This window comes from Eleutherodactylus coqui, chromosome 2, assembly GCF_035609145.1.
Source record: "Eleutherodactylus coqui strain aEleCoq1 chromosome 2, aEleCoq1.hap1, whole genome shotgun sequence".
NCBI classification, from domain to species: domain Eukaryota; kingdom Metazoa; phylum Chordata; class Amphibia; order Anura; family Eleutherodactylidae; genus Eleutherodactylus; species Eleutherodactylus coqui.
The window spans coordinates 123,331,038-123,345,313 of record NC_089838.1 but is presented as its reverse complement, the minus strand read 5'-3'; the positions used below and the strand labels follow the sequence as shown (position 1 = coordinate 123,345,313).

General features: G+C 49.0%; 1 protein-coding gene across 2 annotated transcripts in view; it reads left to right on the top strand.

The window, feature by feature from the left end:
- PPFIA2 (PTPRF interacting protein alpha 2) overlaps nucleotides 1-14,276 on the top strand; it is a 344,020-nt gene that overhangs the window by 182,497 nt on the left and 147,247 nt on the right. The window lies entirely within an intron of this gene.

Sequence of the window (14,276 nt, the reverse complement as noted above, 5' to 3'; positions counted from 1 at the left end):
ATGCTGGTGGTGGTGGCTCCCCGGTTGCACACCACTGTTCGTCGGTCGTCTGCACTCTCAGTGAAAAACTGCCAGACCTTTGAGCACCCCGGCCTCTGCAGGGTGGCATGGCACGAGGGGGCGCTTTGGGAAACAGTGGATTATTCGGTCGGGCCCTGCCTCTACCCCTGGCCACCGCACTGCCTCTTCCAACCTGCCCTGCTGCTGCACTTGCCTCCCCCTCTGAAGACCTGTCCTCAGTAGGCGTAGCAAACCAGGTGGGGTCAGTCACCTCATCGTCCTGCTGCTCTTCCTCCGAATCCTCTGTGCGCTCCTCCCTCGGACTTACTCCAATTACTACTACCTGAGTGATAGACAACTGTGTCTCATCGTCATCGTCCTCCTCACCCACTGAAAGCTCTTGATACAGTTGCCCGAAGTCCCCAGTCTCATCCCCCGGACCCCGAGAACTTTCCAAAGGTTGGGCATCGGTCACGACAAACTCCTCCAGTGGGAGAGGATTCGGAAACATTGCTGCCCATTCTGGGCAGGGGCCCAAGAACAGTTCCTGGGAGTCTGCCTGCTCCTCAGAATGTGTCATTGTAATGGAGTGAGGAGGCTGGGAGGAAGGAGGAGCAGCAGCCAGAGGATTCAGAGTTGCAGCAGTGGACGGCGCAGAACTCTGGGTGGTAGATAGATTGCTGGATGCACTTTCTGCCATCCACGACAGGACCTGCTCACACTGCTCATTTTCTAATAAAGGTCTACCGCGTGGACCCATTAATTGTGAGATGAATGTGGGGACGCCAGAAACGTGCCTCTCTCCTAATCCCGCAGCAGTCGGCTGCAATACACCTGGATCAGGAGCTCGGCCTGTGCCCACACCCTGACTTGGGCCTCCGCGTCCTCGGCCGCGTCCACGTCCTCCAGGCCTACCCCTACCACTCAGCATGGTGTATTACCAGTAGTGCAGAAACAGAACGCTGTAATTAAATGTGCCGCTTATTGGCCTGTGGTTGGAGGCTGACTTCGCTTACGGAACGCACAGTAGAGGCAGGAAAGAATTTTGCGCAAGCCTGCTGTAACACTTAGCTGGCTGCGTATGAATTAGGACCACTACCCCCAGCAGAGACCCAGTACACTTGTAGACAGGAATACAGCGGTGATGTAAGAGGCAACACAGAGACAGGAAGGAATTTTGCGCAAGCCTGCTGTAACACTTAGCTGGCTGCGTATGAATTAGGACCACTACCCCCAGCAGAGACCCAGTACACTTGTGGACAGGAATACAGCGGTGATGTAAGAGGCAACACAGAGGCAGGAAAGAATTTTGCGCAAGCCTGCTGTAACACTTAGCTGGCTGCGTATGAATTAGGACAACTACCCCCAGCAGAGACCGAGTACACTTGTGGACAGGAATACAGCGGTGATGTAAGAGGCAACACAGAGGCAGGAATGAATTTTGCGCAAGCCTGCTGTAACACTTAGCTGGCTGCGTATGAATTAGGACAACTACCCCCAGCAGAGACCCAGTACACTTGTGGACAGGAATACAGTGGTGATGTAAGAGGCAACACAAAGGCAGGAAAGAATTTTGCGCAAGCCTGCTGTAACACTTAGCTGGCTGCGTATGAATTAGGACAACTACCCCTAGCAGAGACCCAGTACACTGAGGACAGTCACAGGTAGCCCAAATAGATTTTTTTTCCCAAATGTTTTTGGAAAGGCCCACTGCCTATATACACTAAATATGTCTTCTGTCCCTGCCTCACCACTACTGGCCCTGGACAATGTAAAATTACTGCAGGACGCAATGCTCTGCACGGCCGATATACAAAAAAAAAAAAAATGTGCAACACTGCAAAAAGCAGCCTCCACACTACTGCACACGGTTAGATGTGGCCCTAAGAAGGACCGTTGGGGTTCTTGAAGCCTAAAAAAACTCTTAACGCTCTCCCTATAGCAGCTCCGGCACCAGCAGCACTGTCCCTGAACTATGTCAGAATGCATCTGTGGCGAGCCGCGGGAGGGGCCGATTTATATACTCGGGTGACACCTGATCTCGCCAGCCACTCACTGCAGGGGGGTGGTATAGTTGTAATGCCTTCCCTGTCTTTCTATTGGCCAGAAAAGCGCGCTAACGTCTCAGAGATGAAAGTGAAAGTAACTCGAACATCGCGTGGTACTCGTCTCGAGTAACGAGCATCTCGAACACGCTAATACTCGAACGAGTATCAAGCTCGGACGAGTACGTTCGTTCATCTCTAAAAATTAACATTTGCCCAAGATTTTTTTTTAAATCAGAAAACCCCTTTAATGTTAATTTCTGCAGTACCTACAGTAATCAATTTATGGATTACGTAGTTCTATACCTTAAGTACAAACTGGGTTTATTACAGGCAAGTTAAGAATTAAGGAAAGAAATTCTAAAGATTTTGCAACATTTAGTTAAAAATTTCTCCTTTTGGTGTTTTTATGCAAACTTTGTCTTAATTAATCATTCACTTTTTCATAAGGAAATTATGTTTGCTGGCTGGTGAAGGGCGTGTAGGGGCACAATAACTAATTAAAAATGTAGTCAGTCACACCTTTCCTGCAGGGTGACGCCAACTGAAAATCTGGGTCTGTTTAAAGACAACATGAAATGAGTTATTGCCATTAACGTTTTTGCACTTGAAACAGCCATAAGTTTATAGTGCATTTATTTTATTTCTAAGCCTTGACCTGATACCAAACTGTGCTGTTAATTGGTGTTAATTGCTTCAAGCATTTTTAATAATAACATTTAGCTGCATGTTAATTGGAATAGTTAGTATTTGAGTATATACATTGTAAAATGTAGAATTGAAAATTATTAGCATAGAAAATCACTTTGAGAGACTACTTTACCCCCCCTCCCCTCACCCCTCCATAGAGTCCATATTTTTCTGTGACCAATAGTCTATGTCCCGAAGGCCATCTCTGATTCTACCGGCTGGTATGTACACTAATAGAATTCAAAAAGAAAGTGCCTCATGTGAAGGATGCTGTTGAGGTCAATAAGCGGAGCTGCTCACCTGTGGATGCTGTGATTAGCACAGTATTGGAAGAGTAAATGAATTGGGCGGCTGCCCATTCCTGTCCAGGCTAAACCAGTAATACTAGGAACACAGTGCGGTGTTGGACCAGGAGCCAGGTGGGTAAGTATGGATATCTTTATTTCCTGTAAAGACTTCCATACTTACCTTCCCGGCTCCTGGTCCGGCGGCGCCCCCTGTTCCTCGTATTACTGGTTAAGCGGTAAGTGCACCACATATAGCACTTGAACAGAGTTCAGCTTGTGCTATAGAGCCTATTCTAGGAACTGAGGAAAGGGAAGCCATGCGGGGAACTGAAGAGAAGTTTCCAAAAAGGCTGCAGTGCCATAGTTGTAAGCAAGTTGTCTTGCACACAGTACTAGCATTACGTAATAGATTTCTTCTGACTATTTTGCTTGTGTGTGCAGCTGCAGCTTCTGATGCCCTAACCTCATCACAATTTTGCATCTTGCTAAAAGGAACTGCGTTTTTTCCCCCACCATTACAAAAAAGAACCCTTTGACCCCATTTATGAAGCTACAGCTATGCACTTAGTGTAAACTATCAAAAATGTACATCACCAAAGTGACGTGGCTGCAGGAGGTGTGTCTTACACCTCTGCCACATTACTAGGTATTAGAGATGAGCGAACGTACTCGTCCGAGCTTTATACTCGTTCGAGTATTAGCGTGTTCGAGATGCTCGTTACTAGAGGCGAGCACCACGCGATGTTCGAGTTACTTTCACTTTCATCTCTGAGACGTTAGCGCGCTTTTCTGGCCAATAGAAAGACAGGGAAGGCATTACAACTTCCCCCTGCGACGTTCAAGCCCTATACCACCCCCCATGCAGTGAGTGGGTGGCGAGATCAGGTGTCACCCGAGTATATAAATCGGCCCCTCCCGCGGCTCGCCACAGATGCATTCTGACATAGCTCAGGGAAAGTGCTGCTGATGCTGGAGCTGCTATAGGGAGAGTGTTAGGAGTGATTTTAGGCTTCAAGAACCCCAACGGTCCTTCTTAGGGCCACATCTGACTGTGTGCAGTACTGTTGAGGCTGCTTTTTGCAGTGTTGCACATTTTGTTTTTTGTATATCGGCCATGCAGAGCATTGCGTCCTCAGTCTGCAGTAATTTTACATAGTCCAGGGCCAGTAGTGGTGAGGCAGGGACAGTGAAAGAGATATACTGTGTATATACGCAGTGGGCTTTTCTAAAAAAATTTGTGAAAAAGCATTCTATTTGGGCTGCCTGTGACCGTCCTGAGTGTACTGCATCTCTGCTGGGGGTAGTTGTCCTAATTAATACACAGCCAGGTAAGTGTTACAGCAGGCTTGCGCAAAATTCTTTCCTGGCTCTGCTGTGCGTTACACATCACCGCTGTCATCCTGTCCAGAAGGAAACAGTCTGCAGTAATTTTACATAGTCCAGGGCCAGTAGTGGTGAGCCAGGGACAGTGAAAGAGATATACTGTGTATATAGGCAGTGGGCTTTTCCAAAAAAATTTGGGAAAAAAACATTCTATTTGGGCTGCCTGTGACCGTCCTGAGTGTACTGTGTCTCTGCTGGGGGTAGTAGTTCTAATTAATACGCAGCCAGCGAAGTGTTACAGCAGGCTTGCGCAAAATTCTTTCCTGGCTCTGCTGTGCGTTCCGTAAGCGAAGTCAGCCTCCAACCACAGGCCAATAAGCGGCACATTTAATTACAGCATTCTGTTTCTGCACTACTGGTAATACACCATGCTGAGGGGTAGGGGTAGGCCTAGAGGACGTGGACGCGGGTGAGGACGCGGAGGCCCAAGTCAGGGTGTGGGCACAGGCCGAGCTCCTGATCCAGGTGTATCGCAGCCGACTGCTGCGGGATTAGGAGAGAGGCACGTTTCTGGCGTCCCCACATTCATCTCACAATTAATGGGTCCACGCGGTAGACCTTTATTAGAAAATGAGCAGTGTGAGCAGGTCCTGTCGTGGATGGCAGAAAGTGCATCCAGCAATCTATCGACCACCCAGACTTCTGCGCCGTCCACTGCTGCAACTCTGAATCCTCTGGCTGCTGCTCCTCCTTCCTCCTAGCCTCCTCACTCCATTACAATGACACATTCTGAGGAGCAGGCAGACTCCCAGGAACTGTTCCCGGGCCCCTGCCCAGAATGGGCAGCAATGGTTCCGAATCCTCTCCCACTGGAGGAGTTTGTCGTGACCGATGCCCAACCTTTGGAAAGTTCCCGGGGTCCGAGGGATGAGGCTGGGGACTTCCGGCAACTGTCTCAAGAGCTTTCAGTGGGTGAGGAGGACGATGACGATGAGACACAGTTGTCTATAACTCAGGTAGTAGTAATTGGAGTAAGTCCGAGGGAGGAGCGCACAGAGGATTCGGAGGAAGAGCAGCAGGACGATGAGGTGACTGACCCAACCTGGTTTGCTACGCCTACTGAGGACAGGTCTTCAGAGGGGGAGGCAAGTGCAGCAGCAGGGCAGGTTGGAAGAGGCAGTGCGGTGGCCAGGGGTAGAGGCACGGCCAGACCGAATAATCCACCAACTGTTTCCCAAAGCGCCCCCTCGCGCCATGCCACCCTGCAGAGGCCGAGGTGCTCAAAGGTCTGGCAGTTTTTCACTGAGAGTGCAGACGACCGCCGAACAGTGGTGTGCAACCTTTGTCACGCCAAGATCAGCCGGGGAGCCACCACCACCAGCCTCACCACTACCAGCATGCGCAGACATATGATGGCCAAGCACCCCACAAGGTGGGACAAAGGCCGTTCACCGCCTCTGGTTTGCACCGTTGCCTCTCCCCCTGTGCCCCAACCTGCCACTGAGATCCAACCCCCCTCTCAGGACACAGGCACTACTGTCTCCTGGCCTGCACCCACTCTCTCACCTCTGCTGTCCTCGGCCCCATCCACCAATGTCTCTCAGCGCACCGTCCAGCCGTCGCTAGCGCAAGTGTTGGGGCGCAAGCACAAGTACGCCGCCACGCACCCGCACGCTCAAGCGTTAAATGTGCACATAGCCAAATTTATCAGCCTGGAGATACTGCCGTATAGGGTTGTGGAAACGGAGGCTTTCAAAGGTATGATGGCGGCGGCGGCCCCGCGCTACTCAGTTCCCAGTCGCCACTACTTTTCCCGATGTGCCGTCCCAGCCCTGCATGACCACGTCTCCCGCAACATTGTACGCGCCCTCACCAACGCGGTTACTGCCAAGGTCCACTTAACAACGGACACGTGGACAAGCACAGGCGGACAGGGCCACTATATCTCCCTGACGGCACATTGGGTGAATTTAGTGGAGGCTGGGACCGAGTCAGAGCCTGGGACCGCTCACGTCCTACCCACCCCCAGAATTGCGGGCCCCAGCTCGGTGGTGGTATCTGCGGCAGTGTATGCTTCCTCCACTAAACCACCCTCCTCCTCCTACGCAACCTCTGTCTCGCAATCAAGATGTGTCAGCAGCAGCACGTCACCAGCAGTCGGTGTCGCGCGGCGTGGCAGCACAGCGGTGGGCAAGCGTCAGCAGGCCGTGCTGAAACTACTCAGCTTAGGAGAGAAGAGGCACACGGCCCACGAACTGCTGCAGGGTCTGACAGAGCAGACCGATGGCTGGCTTGCGCCGCTGAGCCTCCAACCGGGCATGGTCGTGTGTGACAACGGCCGTAACCTGGTGGCGGCTCTGCAGCTCAGCAGCCTCACGCACGTGCCATGCCTGGCCCACATCTTTAATTTGGTGGTTCAGCGCTTTCTGAAAAGCTTCGCACGCTTGTCAGACCTGCTCGGAAAGGTGCGCCGGCTCTGCGCACATTTCTGGAAGTCCCACACGGACGCTGCCACCCTGCGCACCCTGCAACATCGGTTTAATCTGCCAGTGCACTGACTGCTGTGCGACGTGCCCACATGGTGGAACTCTATGCTCCACATGTTGGCCAGGCTCTATGAGCAGCGTAGAGCTATAGTGGAATACCAACTCCAACATGGGCGGCGCAGTGGGAGTCAGCCTCCTCAATTCTTTACAGAAGAGTGGGCCTGGTTGGCAGACATCTGCCAGGTCCTTGGAAACTTTGAGGAGTCTACCCAGATGGTGAGCGGCGATGCTGCAATCATTGGCGTCACCATTCCTCTGCTATGCCTCTTGAGAAGTTCCCTGCAAAGCATAAAGGCAGACGCTTTGCGCTCGGAAACGGAGGCGGGGGAAGACAGTATGTCGCTGGATAGTCAGAGCACCCTCCTGTCTATATCTCAGCGCGTTGAGGAGGAGGTGGAGGAGCATGAGGAGGAGGGGGAAGAGACAGCATGGCCCACTGCTGAGGGTACCCATGCTGCTTGCCTGTCATCCTTTCAGCGTGTATGGCCTGAGGAGGAGGAGGATCCTGAAAGTGATCTTCCTAGTGAGGACAGCCATGTGTTGCGTACAGGTACCCTGGCACACATGGCTGACTTCATGTTAGGATGCCTTTCTCGTGACCCTCGCGTTACACGCATTCTGGCCACTACGGATTACTGGGTGTACACACTGCTCAACCCACGGTATAAGGAGAACCTTTGCACTCTCATTCCCGAAGAGGAAAGGGGTTCGAGAGTGATGCTATACCACAGGATCCTGGCGGACAAGCTGATGGTAAAATTCCCATCCGACAGCGCTAGTGGCAGAAGGTGCAGTTCCGAGGGCCAGGTAGCAGGGGAGGTGCGGAGATCAGGCAGCATGTACAGCACAGGCAAGGGAACACTCTCTAAGGCCTTTGACAGCTTTCTGGCTCCCCAGCAAGACTGTGTCACCGCTCCCCAGTCAAGGCTGAGTCGGCGGGAGCACTGTAAAAGGATGGTGAGGGAGTACGTAGCCGATCGCACGACCGTCCCCTGTGACGCCTCTGCCCCCTACAACTACTGGGCGTCGAAGCTGGACACGTGGCCTGAACTCGCGCTGTATGCCCTGGAGGTGCTTGCTTGTCCTGCGGCTAGCGTCTTGTCAGAGAGGGTGTTTAGTGCGGCGGGGGGAATCATCACGGATAAGCGTACCCGCCTGTCAACCGACAGTGCCAACAGGCTTACACTCATCAAGATGAACAAAGCCTGGATTTCCCCAGACTTCTCTTCTCCACCAGCGGACAGCAGCGATACCTAAGCAATACGTAGGCTGCACCCGCGGTTGGAAGCATCGTTCTCTATCCCCATCAAAAACGGGGACCTTTTAGCTTCATCAATCTGTGTATTCTATTCATCCTCCTCCTCCTGCTCCTCCTCCTGAAATCTGACGTAATCACGCCGAACGGGCAATTTTTCTTAGGCCAACAAGGCTCAGTCATATAATTTTTGTAAACAATTTTTATACGTTTCAATGCTCATTAAAGCGTTGAAACTTGCACCTGAACCGATTTTTATTTTAACTGGGCTGCCTCCAGGCCTAGTTACAAATTAAGCCACATTAACCAAAGCGATTAATGGGTTTCACCTGCCCTCTTGGTTGGGCATGGGCAATTTTTCTGAGGTACATTAATACTGTTGGTACACCAATTTTTTGGGGCCCTCGCCTACAGTGTAATCCAATTAATTTTTTGCCCACCTGCATTAAAGCTGACGTTACATCAGCTGTGCTGGGCACTGCAATGGGATATATTTATGTACCGCCGGTGGGTTCCAGGGAGCCACCCATGCTGTCGGTCCACACGGATATGTAACTGCATGTGTCCACTTCTAAAGAACCCCAGTCTGACTGGGGCATGCAGTGTGGGCCCAAGCCCACCTGCATTAAACATGACATTACCTCAGCTGTGATGGGCAATGCAATGGGATATATTTATGTACCGCCGGTGGCTTCCTGGGACCCACCAATGCTGTTGGTCCACACGGAGTTGTAACTGCATGTGTCCACTTCTAAAGAACCCCAGTCTGACTGGGGCATGCAGTGTGGGCCGAAGACCACCTGCATTAAACATGACATTACCTCAGCTGTGCTGGGCACTGCAATTTGATATATTTATGTACCGTCGGTGGCTTCCTGGCACCCACCCATGCTGTCGGTCCACATGGAGTTGTAACTGCATGTGTCCACTTCTAAAGAACCCCAGTCTGACTGGGGAATGCAGTGTGGGCCCAAGCCCACCTGCATTAAACATGACATTACCTCAGCTGTGATGGGCAATGCAATGGGATATATTTATGTACCGCCGGTGGGTTCCAGGGAGCCACCCATGCTGTTCGTCCACACGGACTTCACAATAGGGAGTTGTACCTGCCTGTGTCTACTTATAAAAAACCCCAGTCTGACTGGGACATGCAGTGTGGGCCGAAGCCCACCTGCATTTAATCTGACGTTAGTTCTGCTGTCCAGGGCACTGCAATGGGATACATTTATGTACAGCCGGTGGGTTCCCGGGAGCCACCCATGCTGTGGGTGCACACGGAATTCCCATTGCGGAGTTGTACCTGCCTGTGACTATTTATAAAAAACCGCGGTCTGGGGCATGCAGACACCTTGACAGAATGAATAGTGTGTGGCAAATAGGTTCCCATTGCTATGCCCACGTGTGCAGCTCCTGATGGCAGTGGCACAGGATTATATTTCTCATTGCTTCTGTACAGCATTGTGGGCTATCGTCCTGCCCCTTTTAAAGAGGGTCGCTGCCTAGTCGTGCCAACCCTCTACAGTGTGTGCCTGTGGTTCCTCCTCATGGCAGACGCACTTATAAATAGACATGAGGGTGGCGTGGCATGAGGGCAGCTGAAGGCTGGGCAGGGACAGTTTGGTGTGCGCTGTGGACACTGGGTCGTGCGGGGGGGGGGGGGGGGGTTGGGCAGCATGTAACCCAGGAGAAGTGGCAGCGGAGTGTCATGCAGGAAGTGATTGTGCTTTGTTGGAGGTAGTGTGGTGCTTAGCTAAGGTATGCATTGCTAATGAGGGCTTTTTAGAAGTAAAAATTGTTGGGAGGGGGGGGCCCACTCTTGCCACTATTGTGGCTTAATAGTGGGACCTGGGCACTTGAGATGCAGCCCAACATGTAGCCCCTTGCCTGCCCTATCCGTTGCTGTGTCGTTCCCATCACTTTCTTGAATTGCCCAGATTTTCACAAATGGAAACCTTAGCGAGCATCAGCGATATACAAAAATGCTCGGGTAGCCCATTGACTTCAATGGGGTTCGTTATTCGAAACGAACCCTCGAGCATCGCGAAATTTTCGTCCCGAGTAACGAGCACCCAAACATTTTGGTGCTCGCTCATCTCTACTAGGTATCAGAGATAATTTTGATCCAGGTTGTTTAACCCCTCAAATGCCATGGTTAGTAATATTTTACTGTATTTTGGCGATTAAGAAATTGCATGATCAAGTCATCCAGTGAACTAAAAAAGAAAGTTAAATACTAAAATAATATATATACATACAATATATGCATTTTTAAATGAATAAGCTTCTACGCGTCATCACGTAGCTCCGCCCCGTCACGTGCCGATTCCAGCCAATCAGGAGGCTGGAATCGGCACATGTGACGGGGGCGGAGCTACACGATGACGTGTAGAAGGAGGCGGAGCCAAATCGCCGCTGCTTCCGAGCCGAGCCGAAGGGAGAAGACCCATCTGCGCAAGCGCGTCTAAAAAAATCAAGAAGACACCGAAATTAGACGGAGCCATGGCGACGGGGACGCTAGCAACGGAGCAGGTAAGGGAATAACTTCTGTATGGCTCATATTTAATGCACGATGTATATTACAAAGTGCATTAATATGGCCATACAGAAGTATATAACCCCACTTGCTTTCGCGAGACAACCCCTTTAATGTGCTTGGCAATATCCCCCAATACTATAGAAGTGAAAGGAGCAGTGGTTAAGCATGCACACTATTCACATGGGGAATTCATGTGTGTCGATCTCTGGATCACTGGGGATCCCAGCAGTCAGAACCCCCCCGTGGCAGACATTTAGCCTCTAGAGTTATGATCCCTCATGCTTATGCCTCATAAAGTTGCACAGATATTTTTTGTTCTAAATCTGTAACCTGAGTTACTTTTTTTACTTTTGGATTACTAATATTATAGTCCCACATTGCCTTATGTAATCTGATCAATGAGTGCTGAACTACGTCAAGCAGTGAAAGGGTTACCACCACCGACTGCTTAAAGGACTGGGCTTATTAAAGTTTTAAGCTATAGTGCAAAAATACAGTACTTACTAAAAGATTAAAAAGATGACAAAATAACTGGACATAAAAAAATGCAAAACTTATGAAAATAAAAGGTGAAACACAGAGACCTACAACTTACAGCATTTTCTGAAGTCTTTTGTTTCTAAGTGAGTGGATGTGAGTGGATAAAATGAACACATTCAAGCTGCAGGGCTTCTCTCTTCAAATGTGACATATTCCCACTGTTCAGCATAACTTTTTTTTTTTTACTTTTTACCCTGAACTCTGGTTATATATCCCCCCTTGGCCCATTAAGCAAATCGCTTGTCCAGAACTGGACAACCTAGTAAAAAGGGAAAAACAGTCCATCGTTTTCCACCCAGGTTACTTGATTTTGGTCACCCAGTTTGCATCTGGCTTCCTCTCAAAATCAGTTTGGCCAGACTGGAGTGACAAAAGGGACATTGCCCTCTTAGGCTGGGTTCACACAGGGCGGATTTGCTGCGGTTTTGCCCCGGTTTTTCTGTTGCAGTTTTGCCGCAGAAGAAATGCTTCTGCGGCAAAACCGCTTCAAAGGTTAATTTTGGCTTGCCGATTTTCTTGCGGAGAAATCCTCAAGCGTTTTTTCCGCAGCGCTTTTTTACTTTTTGCCGCGGATTTTGGTGCGGGTTTTGCCGCGTCCATAGAGGTCTAAGGACAAAAAAGCGCTGCGGAAAAGACAGAAGAATAGACATGCTACATCTTTGAAAACCGCACCGCAGTTGCATTTCCACACTACGGCTGTGCGGAAAAAATCCGCCCTGTGAGAACAGCTTTTTGCCAAAAAAACTCATTGGTGCTGCATTGCACTGCAAACGCAGCGGTTTTGCCGCAGTGCGGATATGCAATGGCAAACAGTGGCAAAACCGCAGCAAATCCGCCCTGTTCTTGCAGATGTGTAGCTGCTCCACTGTCACAATGTTCAGTAATGAGAGGGGACAGAACTTGCTAATTAATGAAAACCAGGAGTCCCCTCATTTCCTGTCACCTCTGTAACAGCACACAATGTCTTTATTCGCAGCACAGACCTTACCGGCGTACATTATAGGCACATGTGTCCTATCTTTTGCAGGTGCAAGTATTTTGCGCCTCTAAAAAAAACGCAAAAAAAAATGCTCGTCTGACCACGGCCTAAGGCCTCCAATACAGCCGGCTCCATTGAAAGCAATGGGCTGCCGGCGATCGCACAATGAGTTTTCGGGAAGGGCTTAAAAATATAAGCCCTTCCCTGAAATTCATCCAGAAATGTGTAAAAAGTAAAAAAAAAAAATATACTCACCTTGTCCCGGCAGGCGGAGTTCAGCCGCGGCCGGCCGGCAGTTCTCCTGAACTGCTATGAGTAGTATTCAGCAGCCGGGGATTTAAAATCCCCACCTGAGAGCTGTCCCTGATTGGTCCCTGCGCTGAGCCAATCAGAGGCAGCACTCACTCACCCATTCATGAACTCCGTCTGCTGGGACAAGGTGAGTATATATATTTTTTTTACTTTTTACACATTTCTGGATGAATTTCAGGGAAGGGCTTATATTTTTAAGCCCTTCCCGAAAATTCATTGTGAGATCGCCCGCAGCCCATTGCTCTCAATGGAGCCGGCTGTATTGCCGGCTCCATTGAATTCAATGCGCTGGTCAGCGCTGCACTGCTCTGGCCCATTTCTAATGAAACGCGGCTAGGAGCAGATTTTTCGGGCGATTTTTCGGCCCAGGTCACGCGATTTGCGGATGCGCATCCGTCATGCGATCCACAAATCGCGGGAAAAAACGCCCGTGTGACCGAGGCCTAAGTCTGGATACTGTGCAGGCCATTCCATTCATTGAAGTCTACTGGCTTCTTTTTAAGTTGTTTACTACATAATTTTAGGAGTATGTTTTGGATCATTGCCTTTCTGTAATATGAACCCCTGACCAACTGGATGTACACCAGTGGGTATTGCATTGCATTTCAAAGGGTTGTGGTTGCATTTTTTGTGCCAGTCACCCTGTGCAAGTTGCCAATTCTGGATCGAGCAAAAGAGCCCCAGACCATCATGCTTCCTCCTACATGTTTGACAATTGGTGCCACACACTCAGGAAGCATCCTTTCACCTACTTGACTGCATAAAAAAAACCTGCATGATGTACCAAAGATGTGACATTTTGATTCATCTGATCATTAGACCTTCTTCCACTCTTCAATACTCCATTGGAGGTGCTGCTTGGCCCAGGCAAGGTTATAATTGCCTGTCTGCCTTCTTTGGTTAATTGCCTTTTTCTTGCCATTATGATAGCAATGTTCTCTGTCCTGAAGAGCAAAACTGTCCTAAGCCTGACCTAGAGGGTGTTGTAATGTAATCTGTTCCAACACAGGTTATATAGAATTAGAGGGTTTGAAAGTAATCTACAAAAGTAGAAACATGTATGAATTGTAACCATAATTTGCTTTTTGTGCTGCAGAGCAGCTGTTCTTGGTGTGTCACCTGAAAAAAACCCTTTGGTTAAAATCATAAATTCAGACTATTGTTGCATTTCAGGTTACGATTTAATTATTTTATGTTTTTAACTTACTCTTGAACCTCTGAACCATTTCATGTTATTTGCTGATCTTGAACTGTGTTAATATCAAAAATAACTGGAATAATCGAGGTGTTCTGAAACTTTTGACCGGTAGTGTATATACAGTCATGTTACATTTTCATCACAGTCTTATTATTTTTATGGAGCTAGTACAAAACAATGTGCTCCAGAAACAACGCATTCTAATATATGAAACTGATTGTGCAGTTGCAGAAATTTCTGTAATGAATCTGCCGTGAATTCGCCCTTACGAAGAAGGCTTCATGCTAACCTAGTGATTGATTTCAAATAATGTATGCTTAGTTTTGCTTTTTCCAATAAAACTACAATTCCTAATTCATTATTCCCTATTTGTTTCTTAGTGTATCTGTATTACTTTCAACCATTCATGCTATGCAAATTTACTGGCAATTTATTGCAAGACTAATTTTTATTGTTTCATTAATCATGGGTTAACCGCTGGAAAAATCCCACTAATGTGTTACATTTACCTTCTACTTTTTGGCATTACCGTACCTTTTTAGTTTTTAAAATTCAAAACATG